Raw genomic sequence first — 17317 nt, forward strand, 5'->3', positions numbered from 1 at the left:
CTGTGCACATGCTTATGCCACAGTGGTGGAGCTGAGTGGATGCAGCAGAGTCGTATGCCCTGAAAAACCTAAAATAGTTATGATCTGGCCCTTTATAGAAAAAGTATTTACTGACAGACAGATGTCCCTTGGCAGCTTCTAGCTGGACCAGTATGCTCTATGGAGTTATTTTTTTGTTTCTGGCCTTCAAGGATTTCCTTTACCTTTCTGCTATCTCAGGTAGCATTTAAAACATATTTTTTTCTTTTAATTTTTTTTTTATTTTAAAGATAAAAAATGTATATATTTACAGTGATATTTTGTACAGTGAAATGATTTCTACATTAAGCTGATTAACATATCCATTGCCTCACATGCTCTTTTTTGTTGTTGTTGTTGCAAGAGCACCTGCGATCTACCCTCTTAGCAACTTTCTCAACTATAGTCAGTGGGTGTACATTAGATTTCTAGAACTAATTCATCATACATAATTGAAAGTTCGTACTCTTCGACCAGCATTTCCCCCTACTCCCACCCCTGGGAACTACCATTCTACTTTCTGCTTCTATGAGTTGGACTTTTTTAGATTCCACATATAAGTGAGATCATGCAGTATTTTTTTTTTTTTCTGTGTCTGTCTTATTTCATTTAGCATTAATGACCTCCAGGTTCATCCATGTTGTTGCAAAGGCAGGGTTTCCGTCATTTTTAAGGCTGAATAATATTCCATTGTATGTATTCCACACTTTTTTTTTTATCCATTTATCTGTTAACAAACACTTAGGTTGTTTCCATATCTTGTCTATGATGAATAGTGCTGCAGTGAGCATGGGAGTTTAGATGTCTGTTCAAGGTACTGATTTCACTTCCTTTGGATATATATCCAGAAGAGGAATTGCTAGATCATATGATAATTCTATTTCTAATTGTTTGAGGAATGTCCATACTGTAAAACACATTTTTCAATTGATTTTAGAGAGAGGAGAAAGGAGAGGGAGAGACAGATAGATACATCGATGAGAGAGAAACATTGATTGGCTGCCTCCTACACAGTCCCTACTGGGGATTGAGCCTGCAACCCAGGCATGTGCCTGGACCTGGAACTGAACAAGTGATCTCTTGGTGCATGGGATGATGCTCAATGCACTGAGCCACACCAGCCGGGCGAAACAAATTTTAAAGATTATTTTATTCACCATCTTAAGAGTTCTTAATGGGAAGGGTTTATCTAGATATGTAGTCCACCATATTGACAGAAATGAGATATTTAAAAGATATATAAAAGAGTTTTGTCTTTTAAAAATAAAGGTTTGCAAAGAACTTACATGCATATATGTACAACCAATAGACACAGACATTAGTTTGGGGAAAGCAGGAGGGGTTGGGAGCAGGGAGGAGTGGGTCAATGGGAGAAAAAAGGGGGGACATCTGTAATATTTTCAACAAAAAAATAAAGGTTTGAATTGGTTTTATTTGTGAGGGCCCTCTCATCTCTCTGAGAGCACTGTGAATGAGGAGCTGGAATAGGGAGTGTATTCATTGATGAGCATGTTGAATGTTTTCTACAACATGAATTCTGATTTTGAAATGAAATTTGAGTTGTGGAACAATGAAAATATATAAATACATGTTCTTGTTTTTCTTGCCACTAGAGAAGAATTAAAAACAATATTTTAAAATATGTTTTAATTGATTTTAGAGAGAGAGGAAGGGAGAGGGAGAGAGAGAGAGAAACAGAGATGTGAAAGCGACACATCTATTGGCTGCCTCCTGCCCACCCCCTAGTGGGGGATCAAGCCTGCAACCCCGGGCATGCGCCCTGACTGTAATCGAACCAGCAGCCTTTCAGTGCATGAGACAACACTCCACCAACTGAGCCACCCCGGCCAGGGCAAGAATTGAAATATATTGATTGCTGTTGAGAATGTGAAATATCAAACAAATACTTTAATGGTTAATCTATTTTCTTTGCTTCTGTTTCAAAATTAAACAAATGCTTATGCAGAGTTATAAATAGAGAAATTCAAATGAACCCTGGAGATTGCCCAGGTATATCCTCTTACCTCTCAGGAATGGCAATGAATAGATTCCTTTCTGTAATTACAGACATGACTTAATAGACTAAAATAAAAGGTTGCTAGGAAAATCTTCAAATATCTACTGCTTATACTATTATTCTGCACCAGCAAAATGTGAATAATCAATTAGAATAGTGTGATAGCTTGTTTGCTGAGACTCATTCCAATTCAACTCTTCACTTTCACAATGATAGCATGCATGATAATACCCCTTTGTTGAATTCCTCCTATGTGCCAAACACTGTAGTAGGCATTTTTTGCATCTTTGCTTTTTTACCACCTAATCTTCCAAACAGTCCCATGAAGTCTCCCGGTTTTTGTCTTTTATAGAGGGAGAGTTTGGGCTCATAGAGGAAAAGTCACTTACCCAAGGACATATGTAGGAAGAATTTCAACCTCATTAGTTCTTAGCTCAAAGTTGAGGCCATTGACCATGGTGTAAGTCATCCAACTCTCATTATGTCCCAGTTATTCTCCATTTGTCTATTCACACTTCCCTCTACCATGTCACACATTCTTTTTCATGTCAATGTCTCTACTATACTTTTTAGTATATTGGTGTGCACTTTAATAATTACTGTGAGGAAAACCCTTGTTTAAGATACAGTTCATGCAAACAGTTGGTGTGTTATAGACCTGTAGCAATGGTGAAGTACAGATGCCATGGAGCTTGGTAAAGAACCGCCTATTAGATGTGAACACTAAGTTAGTGGTCGCATTAGGAAGCATGGTTGTCATGGAAACTTTTCCTGATTGGGACAAGGTAGTTATAGGGTCTCAGCCAGGCACAGAAGGAGAGATGATTTCTTTCCCCAGGCTTTTTTTGTTCTGATCATGAAAGGGAAAAACAAAAAGGCAGCTTGAAGCTGTGATAGAAAGGTCCCTCTGGCACAGACGTGGTAGGGCCTTCAGATCCCTGGGAATAGCAGGGAAGGAGAACAAACAAGGTCCCCAGCTACAGTAATTATGATAACCAGCTAATTAAAGATTTTTGACCGAGATGAGGATGGGGAAGACAGAAAGCAAGTTATACTAGTGGGGCCTCCCACTGAAGCCTCAGGTGCTCAAAGCCTTGTTGAACAAGTCAGCCCTGGAGGGGTCTGACTTGTAAGGGAGAAAAATGAAGTCTCCACTAAGATGCATGGTAATTGCTGAGGTTTCTTGTGAGAGAAATGCTGGTCTGTGCTCCAGTACTTGAGGTAATTTCAAAATTACTTACTCTTGTGTATGTAAAACTTTGGTCATAAGCCAGGAGTCTTTTGTAAAAGTATGTATGTATGTATGTATGTATTCATTCATTCATTCATTCATTCATTCATTCATTCATTCATTCATTCATTCAAAGAAAAGAAGCCTAAGGACCTGGATTGCTTGCCAAATTCCTTCTCTCATATAGCAGTATACTTGAGCCTAAGGTCCCATTTGGTTTCTTGGGGCAAGTGTCAGAAATAGAGGGATAGCGCTCAGGAAGGGGTTCCCAAAATCCAAAGGGCAAGCTTTACCACTCCCCCCACCACCAACCCATTGCATGATGACAAATGTCAGAGCTTCCACCAGCATTGCCTGGGTACAGATCAGTGGTCACAGGCATACAGTCAGAACCATTGGCTGTAGTGTGTCATGCCCTCTTCTAGTGGGTGTATGCACAGCCTCGGGATGAGCGAGTGTGCCAGTGTGTGCACAAATGTAAATTAGATGTGCATTGAGACAGGATGCATGTTAATGTCAGAATGGTTTTTCTCTGTGGCTATTGATGGGCCTCTGCTTCTGAAACTTGAGTTGGAGCTGTGATTAGGCTTGAGTTGGAGCTGTGATTAGGCACATAGAAAAGATATCCAGTTTCTAACAGACAGGAGAGGAGGGGAGCCCCATGGGTAGGCTTGGCTCTGTCTGACATGTAAGAACATTCATCAGTGACTCACCAATAGGTCTGTTCCATACTGGGTGATCTGGGTGCGACTTGAGCCTAACCTATGTAGAAGATACAAGGGACAACAAAAATTTGCAATAAAGTTGTCCTTTGGGGATGAAAGTATAAAGTAAGCCTATAATGCATTAGAGCAGAGATAGGCAGTCACTTAGAAGGTTGGCTTCCAGGTCTGTAAGATCTCAGAGTAACCTGATGGAGTTTCCTGACATATGTAAGAGGAAAAATATAGGATCTCAGCAGGGAGAGTGGTCAGCCAGGCCAGCCTGGGACAGAGGAAGTTCTCCTGGCACCCTGTGGGTTGTTCTGTAAAGTTTGGCTGCTGGACAGACTCCCAGCACCTGACACCATGACACTTTTAAATTCTATCACTAACTCCTCTTGTTCTGATCCACACTGTATAGAAACTTCTCATCTTTTGTCCTCCTGTGGATATTATTTACAAAAAGAAAATGAAGAGACCTGGTCAGCCAGCCAGACAGTTCTAATTCTCATTTCAAATTCAATTAAAGGCCATTCTGAGATGTATATCTCAGTCTATTGTGAGTTTAGCCAACAAGGGTCATTCTCTCCATATTGGATTAACCTTGGGTTGAATGAAATGTTAAAAGTGGAATTTTGGCCTTGATAGCCTCCTTGCCTTTTGCAGGAGACTCCTCGCCCCTCACATGTGTCCACCATTATATTTAAATGTCCTGTTTTAAAAGTGACCATCCTCCTGTAACAGGCATTTAAACCTTCCTTTCTTGAATTCATCAATTAGCACTGAACCCAGAGCTCTCAAGCTGAGAAACTTACATCTCCTAGATGTTTCAGGCCTGAATCCTGAGCTCTCCTAGAGCTGCCAGCTCCTGCTCTGGGAACCCAGTCTCAGCTTGGATGCCAGGTTACATTGCCACAGCCACCGTTTGGCTACTCTTTCTTGTGTTTCATATCTGTCTCTAGGACACGTGCTGAGAGGTCATTTAAGTCTTAGTGGTCACCATTCTGTTCCTAAAATGATTTCCAAGATTCATTCATTCATTTGGTGTTCCCTAAAAGCTTCGTGTATGCCTGGTACTAGAGAATCCATAGAAACTTGGAATGGAATAACCATGAGGAGCCTAGATTACATGTAGCCTTTCCTGAATGAATTAAATACACCGTTTATTGGGAATGTACCACATGCATTGTACTAGGCACTAGGGAAGGGCTGTTTCTGATACAAAGTTGAGTAACCTGAATACCCGTCTTCCAGAATTCTTCCTCTGTAGTCAAGTGAAAGCTTGATCTTTCACATTTGTTTTAAAGAATTGTGCTGACCCACACACTCACTCAATCCCTCACTTACTTCCTCACTCACTCACTCACTCACTCACTCACCCACTCACCCACCCACTCATCCAAACATTTGTTATGCAAACCAACTGATTAACGGGCATGCTGTTGATTTACTACATTGAGTTTAGAAGTAATTGAGCTATTCACATTCCTGAATACCCTGATAGAGAATTATTCTTACATTTTATAATAGTGACTATACAGATGAAAATATGAAAAGACATTCTGCAATGGATAAGCATTCTGGGTTAATTTCAGTGCATTAGCCTAATACACAAATAACCCCACTTCTGGCAAGAAAACCCAGGATGTTTATTCACTGGGTAATGTATTTTTGTATTTTCCTTACAGATGTTCAGAACAATTCCATGTTTATTAGTCTATTCAAAAGGTTCTGGAAATCTGCACAGCCATGTGGCACCGGAACCAGAAGCGTGAAGGGGACTGTACAACATTTTCTCCTAAGTGAGATTTACACCATCACAGAAAATCGGAGGCCTAGATACATTTTTGTATCCACAGAGCAGTCTGGTAGATCTTCAGGCAACATGTTCAATAGAAATCCAGAGCAGGAGCCTGTGTCTGGGAGGAGCAGAGTGTAGAAGTCCTCATGTCACCTTCTGGTGGTGTTGCTGTCCAGGTCATTTCATTCCCTGGACTCAGTTTCTGGTCTTGTAAAATGGGGGCAGTGCTGTTTAACAAAGTCAGTAAAATTGTGGTGAGGTTCTTATTTGAAAATAAAATTATCTCTAATTGGAAGTATGCTAGAAAATCAAGGACATACACTTTCTATCACTACAACTCTTCGGCATATTAAAGATAGAAGTGATGGGTCATGGAGCATCGCTGGGCAGGAGCAAGGTTAGCCCACAGAATGTGCGCAGGGCTCAACAAGGAGCCATTTTCTTTTCCTACAGGGTTTTTAGTAGATCATATCCACTCCCTTCTCCAAATGCATACCCTTGTTTCCTTGATGCTTAAGAGCTCTAACAAAGCACTGAATAATTTCCTTGCTAATATAGAGCAACTCAATCTACTTTCTTAGTTTGACTTGCTCTCTGAAGTGTTTGGGTGGATGTACATGTCTATGTATCTTACATGAGGTTAATGGTCCCATTCTTCTTCAAAGCCATGATGAGTTGTTATTAGCAGATTTTACCAGGCAATGTAAAACTCTTTCTAAATTCCTTGCAGACTACATTAAATCTCTTTTTAGTGATAGTAAGTCTTATTGTACTCATTTCAATGTCAGTCAAGATAAATTACTAAGTTATTGACATAACCCTGAAAATGCAAGAATTCTGTTCAGTTCTTGCTATAAGCAATTTGATCATTTTTTGTTCCTCTTATATTACATGTAAAATTGACCTTGAACTTGTAGCAGGCAGGATGAAAATGCTTCTCTCTGTCAAACCACCGGGCAGAAAGCAAGCCCCAAAGTCAAGGGTCAAGGTCAAGTTATGACTTACAGTTATAACTTCTAGGACCAAATACAGCTCTTCCACCCAACCCATCCATGTTACTATTCAAGACAAATTTGTTCAGTGAATAGATCCATTGTCTGAAGGGCAAAATATAATAGCTAATGGGAAAACTGGTTTTATTTTCTAAGCCTCAATCACCAGAAAAGACAAGCCTGACTTTTTGACAAGGGGCTCCCTCTGAAGAGCTGACATCAGGAGTCCTGGGGCATAGACCATGGGGTGGGAGGAGTCAAGGCATTTCACACCTGAAAGGTGCCTAACTATCTTCTAGTCCAGTGGCTTTCAGAGTGGGTGACCATAGAATCCTCTGCTCACGAAAGTACTTAAGGGAGTCCAGCAACAATGAAGTGATTTAATTAAATAACAAAGATGTAAGCTGCTTGGAGAACTCATTCACCCTTTTAGCTACATTACATATTGTAGTTTTGACTAATATTTTGTTTTAGGAAGTTCTTTAAGATGTTTGGAAACCACGGAGACTAATGTCTTTGTCAGATGAGGAAACAGGATGAGAGAAAGTGATTTGAGACATGGATTTGAAAGGTTTTGCAAATTTATTTTTCTTTCCAGATCATACTATTGCTAGAATCCCAAAAGGAAGTAAAAAAACTGTGTCTGTTATGCCCTTTTATGTAAGGATGGGGATCAAGGATTCAGAGTGGAGGTGGCTTTTGAGTTTGAAATGTTAAGATTTCAAGACATCAATATTTTTTGTAAACTAGGTCCTGATAATGGTTTCAGTTAGGCTGGATTTTTCCCCAAAAAAATTGACTACTAAGGATTTCTAATAGACAGTTCTCTGTCTGCCAGAGGTGCTCAGTGCTCTCTGCTGTAGCCAGGGGCAGGGCGGAGGGTGTGGAGGCAGAGCCTACAGCCGCCTGTCTTGTTGATCAGTGCTTCGGCATGTCTTATTTCCCCCAGACCTAGGGATGAGAAGGAAATCATTAAATAAGAGTGCTGTTGCCTTACTCTCTTTCAAAGCTTCTGCAGATCAGATTTCCAGCCTGGGCTCTGGATCCCCAGGGCCTGCAGAGTTAGGACGAACAGTCTGCAAATTGATTTAGCCACCCAGCATGGCCTGGAGACCTTAATGATCATCCCACTCACATCTTTTTCAGGTGTTCAGTTCTAAGTGAAACGACACTGTGATAAGTAAAGTATACATTCAGTCCGTGGTTACTGCACCCAGAGCAGCGCTTTATCATTAGTATGTCCATCCCTGGATTCTAAAATTCGAGCGACTATACTGGGGGCTCTTCTGTGGCATCTTGACGGAACCACGTGGTCTCTCCTGCTCCTGCAGGATGGAACCACCATTGTTCAAAGTTCCCAAAGTTGAAACAAAATAGACACCAGAGCACTTTGCTAGAGCTATTTCGAGTTTGCACCCAACATTTCAACCCAGCATTGGACATCACAGAGGATGAAGATTTTATACAGCATCAAAGGATGGAAAGCTGGTAAGCACCAAAACACGAGGCAACAAAACCTCCATGCTCAGATGGCAGAGGAAACAATCATGCCTCCCATTTCTTGTTGAATCTATTGGCCAAAGACTCCAGTTATATCAGTGTCTGTTCTTTGTCATTTAAGTGGAGGGCGGTGGCGAGTGAATTTTGATGGATTATGGGTTCTTTGAAGACGATTGCATGTTCAGTGTATTCTTCCTATGACCTTGATATTTTCCTATTCTTTAGCTTGTTTGGCTGTTCAGTTCACCTTTCTTCTTGAGCAGCTTAAATCACTGCTGGGCACAGGTGTGGTAGTCAAAGGTCAACAGACCAACAGACTTTAAGCAGTTAAATGTGTCAGTATTTCAGGACAGCTGATGGTAAAATTCTAATAAGTCATTTAAATAGAAAATAAATGAATGGGAACAATAATAAAAACATTCTTCATACTCATTCAGCACTAGAAGTAGGTTTTTCTTTCATTGTTTCAGGATTATATTCTCAAAGATTTAGAAGGGAGATTAAGAGGAATTTGCTATAGCAAGCAGTTCTTAAAACATAATTGCACAAGCAATTGATGAATGTGCCTACACTGATTTTTTTTTTCTTTTTCAAATCACGTATAATGGAACCATAATGGACTATGAGCAAAGAACCTTATAGGGGGTTGAGTTTCTCTAGGAATTTTATGTGATACTCTGGGTCTTAATTACTTCATAATGACTGACAATTTTTAGAGCCTTAGAATAAGCATTTTCTTTTCCTTTTTTTTTTTTTTTTTAATAAGTTACATTAAAAATAAATATCTGGGTCAATTACTGCCCCATTTGCCAAGTTAAAATCGCAACAGAGGGGTTCACAGGAAAACACAGTGGCCCATTATGTCAGCGGATTGCCCAGTAGGGATGGAACAGCTTCGGAAGAGGTCACTGCCTCGGATTTGCCTGGGCCTCATCAGCATGTGAATCAGTTACAAACCACTGCGCCCCTCAGCTGGGGGCCGAGCTTTGCTCAATAAATCCTGGTCTCTGATGTGAAGAATTTTGGGGTCTATGAGGAAACACTGGGGGACAGGACTGTTCTCAGTGTCTCCAATCCTTGCAAGGAGAACTCATGCAGACTGCTAGCCCACACAGGGGTCAGAACCCTGGCATTTGTAGTTTTCTCCTGCCTCTTCTTTCTCAGTATTTCCTCTTCCTCTTCCTCCTCTTCTCTCTTTCTTTTGGTTAAGGAAACTTTGCTTTTCTACTCCAGTACTGTTGTTCTTATAGTCCTAAAAAAAATAAATCACGAGAACTGGTGACTTGATATATATTGCCCATCTTAGGTTTAGAAGAGTTTATAACAACACTCTCAATAGATATTACAGTATATTAATTGCTAGTTTATAAAATCTATAAGACATTTCACAGGCCTGTGGAGTAGAGCAGCCCCGTGGCCCACAGACAGTGGTGCAGGGACTCGGGATCAGAAGTTTCTCAGTGAGGTCCTGGCCATGAGGTACCAGTAGTCTCTTCTGAGGATATTTCTTTTGAAAAGAATCAGGGTTTGTATTTTAGGTTGTTCAGATAATTTCACATGCTTCTCTCGAGCATTTTAGGATACTTTAAAAGATATTAAAGTAAGCTGTGACGTTCTTGTAGGAATACAGTAGAATTTTGAAAATGTCTTATAAAAAAATGTCTGGTGGTCTGGAGTAGTTAGATGAACTCGTCTGACCCATAGAAACACGGATCATGGATTTCTTTTTCTTCTCGTTGGATGGATCGCAGATGTTGTCTGTTCCAGTGATTTCTGAAACTTTTATTAAGTATCAGAATCTTTTCTTCAGATAAAAACTTGGCAGTGTCCAAAATACTCTAGTTGGAAAGGGGGTGGGGCTTCTTAAATGGTCCTATTTCTTCAGGCCCAGGAGGTGCCTCGTTGGAGCTAAATGCAGAAGGCAGCTGCAGACTGGTTTGCAGTGCATGGCGAGGAGAAGAGCTCCCCCACCTCACTGAACACCTGTGGCTGCACTAAGCTGAGCACCGGGAGGGACAGAAATCCCAGGATCGTATGGGAGGACATTGGAGAAGCAATGCTGGAGGGCATGAGAAAGGGGCCTGTTATCCCCTGCCTGCTGCGAGATGTACCCAGACATCTGGATGTACCCAGAAGCCCTAAGCATAGGGATTTTTACATGAGTTCCAGGTCTCACAGCCCAGGAACCCGGAACATCCAGTGTCTCCCCCTTACCTGGGCTCCTCCATTTTCGATTTCAGCTCTGGCTCCTCCAGTGTGTTTCTTTGGAAGCCTGCCGTCCCCTCCTCCGTCACAGGAGGTAAGGAACTGCTAACTGCTGTAGGGTCTGTGCCCCTGTCAGCAGACCTGAGAGAAAGTCACAGGTGCCTGAACTTGTGTATCTTTGTGCACAAGCAAAAACAATCTGTCACCTTGTTTAAGGCTTTTTAGGTTGTATTTGATAGTTTGAAAGTGCTCCAGGGAAAACCATCTGTGCACCTTTGAACGTCAGGTTATGAAGTGGCCAAGCCACCTTATAACGGTGGGGTAGGCATTGGGAAGAAGCTATTTTTTCTGATCTTCAATACCTTTTTTAAAAATGAATACATTTTATTTTTTAGAGCAGTTTTAGGTTCACAACAAATGAGGGAGGTACAGAAATTTCCCAAATACCCCTACCCCCACATATGCACAGCCTCCCCCACTATCAACATCCCCACCAGAGTGGGACTTCGGTCACAGGCAATGAACCTACAGCAATACATCATTGTCACCCAGAGTCCACAGTTTACTTTTGATGTTGTCATTCTGTGAGTTTAGACCAATGTTTAATGACATGTATCCCTCATAATAGTATCATACAGAATAGTTTCACTACCCTGAAAATCTCCTGTGCTCCACCTATTTATTCCTCCCCACCACACCCCACCCCCCGGCCCGGCAACCACTGATCTGTTACTATCTTCAGAGTGTCCGTTTCCAGATGTCATATAATTGGAATCATACTGTGTGTGGCCTTCAAAGACTGGCTTTTTTTTCACTTAGCAATATCCATCTAGCTCATTTCTTTTTAGTACTGAACAGTATTCCATTGTTTGGGTGTATCAGTTTATCCATTCACCTGCTGAAGGACATCTTGGGTGCTTCCGAGTTTGGGTGATTAAGAATAATGCTGTAAACTTAGGAAGCTGGTTTTTAATGACACAAAGAGAGATCAATGCAGGGACGTCTGGAGGCCTCGGTGGAAGGGACATCCCACCAGAGAGGATTTCTATTAGCTGCTGCCCGGAACTTGAGGGCTTGATCCACCAGTAGCAACTTTAAGTTAAATTCTCTACTCGAATTTCTTGTGTGGGCCACTAGGGAACAAGAAACTGTGGGTAGCAGGTGGTTACAAGAGCTTAGCGGGTGTGGCTCAGTGAATTGAGCATCATCCCATGGACAGACAGGTCCCGGTTCGATTCCCAGTCAGGCACATGCCTGGGTTGGCGGCTCGATCCCCAGTGAGGGGTGTGCAGGAGGCAGCTGATGGGTGTTTCTCTTTCACATTGATGTTTCTATCTCTCTCTCCCTTCCTCTCTCTCTTTAAAAAAAAAAATCAATAAAAACATATTAAAAATAAAGAGGTTAGGGGAAAGCAGCTTTCTTCTCTCCTTAGAGAACCTGTGTTCAGACAGGCCCATGTCCACGCTGTCAGACAGGCCCGTGGGCCAGGTGTCTCTGCTTAGTTGTATGCTGAGGGTGTAGCTCTTTGGAGTTACACCTCGGTGGGGGTGTTTCCTATGCTATCCCTCACTTTGGGGGGCCTCAGGCTCCGTCTCCTACCCTCCTTTCCCCACCCCAAGCAGCTAGATGCCAAAGTTGGTTCAGAAGAAACTTCAGAGCTCTGGAGCCTGCGTCTCTTCGGGCGTTCTTATTCTCACCTTGCTTCTGGCTTCTGCATGTTTCTTTCATATTAACTCTGTGAAGAATTTTGAAAGGATGGAAAAACATTTTACTCGACATTTTGATTGTATCATACAAGAAAGGGGGGCAGGGGGAGAGGGCGAAATGAGGAAGGGGGTCAAATACGTGGTAATGGATGGAGCTGAGACTTTTGGTGATGAACATGCAATAGAGTAGACAGATATCAAATTATAATGTTGTCCACCTGAAAGATACAGAATGTTATTAATCGGCGTTATCTCAATAGAAACTAAGTAATTTAAAAAGAGATGTTGAGCTGTCGTCTTCTTGGCCAGGAGTTATTCTGAGGAGCGGTTAGTGCTCAGACCAGCGCAGGGTTGTGAGAGATGGGAACACCGTTGCCCTCAGGTGCGGCTAGACACCTGCCTGAGCAGATGGAGAGAGTGACTTGAAAGGGACCTTGGGCAGCCTAGGGGTAAGAGGAAGATGGCAGGCCTTTCCCAGCTCTAGGCAAAACAGTGTAATTAAATATGAAATACCCTTAAATCAGTAAAATTTGATCTTAGAGACCTCGGGTCTCAATGCACCAGACAGCTTAGATTTGCCATCGCCCATGTGTTCTGTTTTGTGTGTCTATGAGCCTTTGTCCCTTATTTTAAATTAATGCACCCTGGTGACCTACCATGTGTGTCTAGGTATTAAATGCGCACAATTTTATCTCAATCTTTGGGCTAATTTCCCAAGGCTTTGATGAGAAGTAGAGTACTGTTTATAAGTGGACTTTCCTCGGTCTAAAAATCCACTCTCTTCCATAGGACATAATTTTATGTTTTTCTGTGTAGAAGAAAAACACTCCTGTGTGCCTCCCGTACTCTCAATACGCTATTCAACAGTACTTCACTTCTGACACCAGATGCGGGAGTTTTCCACACAGCAAGCAATTCTGCAACAACAGCTGGGTGTTCTATAATTCAGTTCAGTTCCGACGCTGTTTGTCTGGAGTTGGCACCAGACACCGCAGGTTTAAAGGCTCAGTCCCACAGGACTGTCCCCACTTCAGAAGCTAGTCTCAAATCCCAGATGGTCACCCGTACTTCTGACTCACTAGCATAAACTGAGGTGCCCATGACCCCCTCCTTGGGTTCAGTAATTCGCTAGAATGGATCACAGAACTCAAGGAAGCACTTTCGTATGCTTACCGGTGTGTCAGAAAGGCTGTACCAGAGGGTCTGAATGGATAGCCAGGTGAAGAGACATACAGGGTTCTGAGCACAGGAACTTCTGTGCCCTGGAGTTTGGAGTATGCCACTCTCCCGGCATGTGGATATGGCCACAACCCAGAAGCTCTTCAAACTCTGCACTTCTGGGATTTTTGTGGAGGCTTCATCATAGAGGTGTGCTCCATCATCATCTCATTCTCCAGCTTCTCCTTCCTGGAGGGTGGGGGTGGGGTGGGCCTGGCAGTTCCAAACCTCTGTTTCTGGCTTGGTCTTTCTGGTGACCAGTTGCCATCTGGAGCTGTCCAGGAGCTCCAAAAGACATCCCAAAGACACTCCTATCACCTAGAATCCCGAGCTATTTAGGAGCTCTGTGTCAGGAACCTGGACAAAAGACCAAATATTAGACCAACAGGGACTTCTAGTGCTCTTATCATTTGGGAAATTACAAGGGTTTTAGGAGTTCTGTGCCAGGAAGCAGAAGGAGAGAGCAATAGATATGTTTCTGTGATTTCACGTCCTGACCGGTCACTCTCAACGTCACTGATCTCTGGCCAGATCAGTCCAGCAGAGTGGTGAGCGTAAGCATTTCTTGTGAAGAAATAGGAGGTAAGATTATGCAGTTACCACCTAGACATTTTGGTCGTCCTTCAATATGAGATTGGAGAAAGAAAATAGAGGTGATATTTTTGAGCACTTACCAGGCATAATTCTAAATTCTTTACACGTAACAACTTCTTCGATTCTCATAGCACCTATATCTGTGCTAGTATGCCTATTTTAAAGATGGGCAAATCAAGGCACAGGGTGATTATCTGCTTGTCTAAACCCACATAACCAGTAAATGACAGAGCGAGAACCAACACCTCGAAGGTCTGTGTCTAGAGTTTTTAATTAGGTTTCCTTAAAAGATAGTTAGAAATGTAAATGGTTACAATGAAAAAAAAAAACTGTATACCCTGAAAGCTACATAACAACCTCCCAAAATAAGGAAAACTAAACACTCAACTAAAATTCATGGCTAATTGGGGATTAGCAGACCTTGTTACTACATGCAGGCTCTCCTCCTGCCAGGCTGTATTTTCCTGGAGGGCAGGGACCAGGTCTGTTCACTTCTCAGCTCCCATAACACCGAGGGCACCCAGGCAGCATCCGTCAAACAGGTCAGCGCTGTTAGGTCTCCACAGGGAGGCAGAGGCTGAAGATCTGACTCGATGGCTTTGCGAGGCCGCTGGGACATTGCAGTGAGCCCCAAGGGATGCTTCCTGAAGATGAGAAAGTGCTGTCAGAAAGGCCCAGAGAGCGTCTCCCTTCCCACAGGCGGAAACTCTTCTGTGGTTTAACGAGTAGAGATTTATTTATTTATCTTCTTTTTTTGTTAATCCTCACCAGAGGATATTTTTTCCATTGATTTTTAGAGAGAGTGAAAGAGAGAGGAACATTGATGTGAGAGAATACATCAATTGGTTGCCTCCCACACGCACCCCAACCAAGGCTGGGAATTAAACCTGCAACCCAGGTACGTGCCCTTGATTGGAGTGGATCCCATGACCCTTTGGTTGGAGCTGATGCTCTAACAGCTGAGCAACACTGGCCAGGAGTAGAGATTTAGGTAAAACCATACTTTGCCTCAGATGTTTCGGTACAGGGTCTGCCTCCCACACGACCCAACCAGGGCTGGGGACCGAACTGCCACCAAGGTATATGCCCTTGGCCGGAATGAAACCCGCAGCTCTTGGTCCACAGGCTGGCGCTCTAATCACTGAGCCAAACGGGCTAGGGCAATGGTGAGTGAATTTTAAAATGATGCATCTCAGCATTTGTTGGAGTGTAGCAAGGTACCAGTTTACACAGATCGTTTCTGGAGAACTCCAGGAGCTCAATAAATAAAATTTTATACCTTCTGGAGTACATTAGAAAGAAAAGTTAATTCAGGGATTGGTAAAAGGAACCTGTGAATACTGGTTTGTTACCATGCAGGTAGGAGAGACCCACATCATTCTCCAGTCTGCAGTGACCTGCCTCCCTTCCTCCATCCTCTGCATGGGATTCATACGTTATGGTTCCTCCCTCTTTCCCTTCCTACGCCTGTCGAGTAGTCAATGGGTAAAAAGGGTTCTTCCTGGAATTTAGGAAGGTTAAGAAAAGACTAGATACATACTCCAGGAATATGTATCTAGTAGGGAACACAGGACTGAAGGAAAGCGATCTGATTATGCTGAGGAGAGAGAATCACGATGCAGGTCTCTCCTGGATCTTAACTTCCATATTTTAAAAAACATGTGACTGCTGTTCTCCTGGATTTCTCCCTTTGGATTTATAGCTTTGCTCTGCTCACTGGTGTTTCGGACATTGGTTTCCTTAGGCTCTGTTCGCCCCGCCCCCTCCTGCAGGCCCTCACCCATAGGGTGTTCTGCTGCTGTGGTTCTGCTTTGGGGCTGTGCCCTTTATAACCTCAACTCAGACATTCGGGCTTGAACCTGTTGCCCTGAGGTTCTGTAGGCCTGCAGATGTTCCAGAAAAGAAAATACATCCTGTTACTTAGTCTGTTTCCAAATTTGGGTCAGAAACACACACGGCCAAGACGAAAGGGAGGTGATAACTGCGTGATCTAGCGGGATACGTGGCAGAGAAGTGGGAGAGATCAGTGGCAGTGTGCAGGTGAGCGACGGATGAGGGCTGCACAGCCTGTGATTTAGACCAGTTGCAGCAGAATGAAAGGGCCACTTCTAGATGAAGAATCACACATGACAAGCAAGCAAAAGCTATTTAATACCACCTGGCCTGGGCCAGCCGAGCACTAACGGTATTCTGGATAGTGATGAAAGTGGAGTGAAAAAACAGGAAGCCCAAAATCAATGGAGCAGAAAAGGAGCAAAGTTTCCAAAGGGGTGGGGTGTGTGTGTGTGTGTGTGTGTGTGTGTGCACGCGTGCACGCGCCCGCGTATGTATGAGAGAGAGAACACGCCACGACTTTAGCAGCACGTGCATTTAAGCAAGGCAGCCTGCAATGTCAACAGGCACAGATGGGCTGGTCAGGTAGCCTGGAGTTAGGGCAACAGATGGATGATTCATTGCATAAATTGGATACCCAGGGACTACAGTGCCTGCAAGGAAATCCAAGGACGCATCACGTTGACCCAATGACAACATACCTGGGCAGAGGTAGAATCAGGGTGTCCATGCGCTGGTGGGAGGAATACGAGACACTTCAGTAAGAGAATAAAGGAAAACCCAGCATCGCTGTGTGTGTGTTTAAAAAATGTTTTTTTTTTGTAAGAGAGCTTATTGTCTTTCACTCATCTTTGTAAGACCTGATGTTATGCCATTTCTGAATGTCGTCATTCAGAGCATTGGGAAAGGGAATGGCACGTGGGTATTTGATATCTATGCAAAATATATTTGAAATACATTTTCTTAATGCTGAATTTTTACCCTAAGCACCAATGGTAAAATAATCACTTTCTTAAAACTAATTAACTATAGAATGTGATGCAGTTTTCAAAATACTGCATAAAATGTATGATAAAGCATTCATTTAAAAGCCAAATAGTATTAAACTAAACAGAAACCGTTCTCTCTGGCTATGTTTAGGTCACCTTTTGTACCACAACAACTGTAGCCTGCTCTAATGGTACCGATAACCTTTTCATTTGATGATACAATGAGTGAATTGTCATGTTTTTAAGTTGCTACACATTCAGCGCTTTCATATACATTTAGTAAATTCACACACTCAGGAGTTCTCTGTTGAAAGCTTTTTAAAATTAATTACCCCATGAGCGTCACTGGTGCTAGGTGCCAGACACAGTGAGGGGTGAGTGGGGAAGATTTGTTTGTTTTCATGAAGGTGTACATCCGTTATTTAAAAAAAAAAAAAAAAGATTTAAATTTATATAGCAGTTTTAGATTTACAGATGAATTGAGCGGGAAGTACAGAGAGTTCCCATATTAC

The 17317-nt window shown here is 42.6% G+C and overlaps 1 protein-coding gene across 2 annotated transcripts in view; it reads left to right on the top strand.

The window, feature by feature from the left end:
* Positions 1-17317, top strand: part of MSRA (methionine sulfoxide reductase A) — a 385848-nt gene that overhangs the window by 196757 nt on the left and 171774 nt on the right. The gene's annotated exons all lie outside the window — the stretch shown is intronic.

This window comes from Molossus molossus, unplaced genomic scaffold (assembly GCF_014108415.1).
Source record: "Molossus molossus isolate mMolMol1 unplaced genomic scaffold, mMolMol1.p scaffold_m16_p_4, whole genome shotgun sequence".
Classification (NCBI taxonomy): domain Eukaryota; kingdom Metazoa; phylum Chordata; class Mammalia; order Chiroptera; family Molossidae; genus Molossus; species Molossus molossus.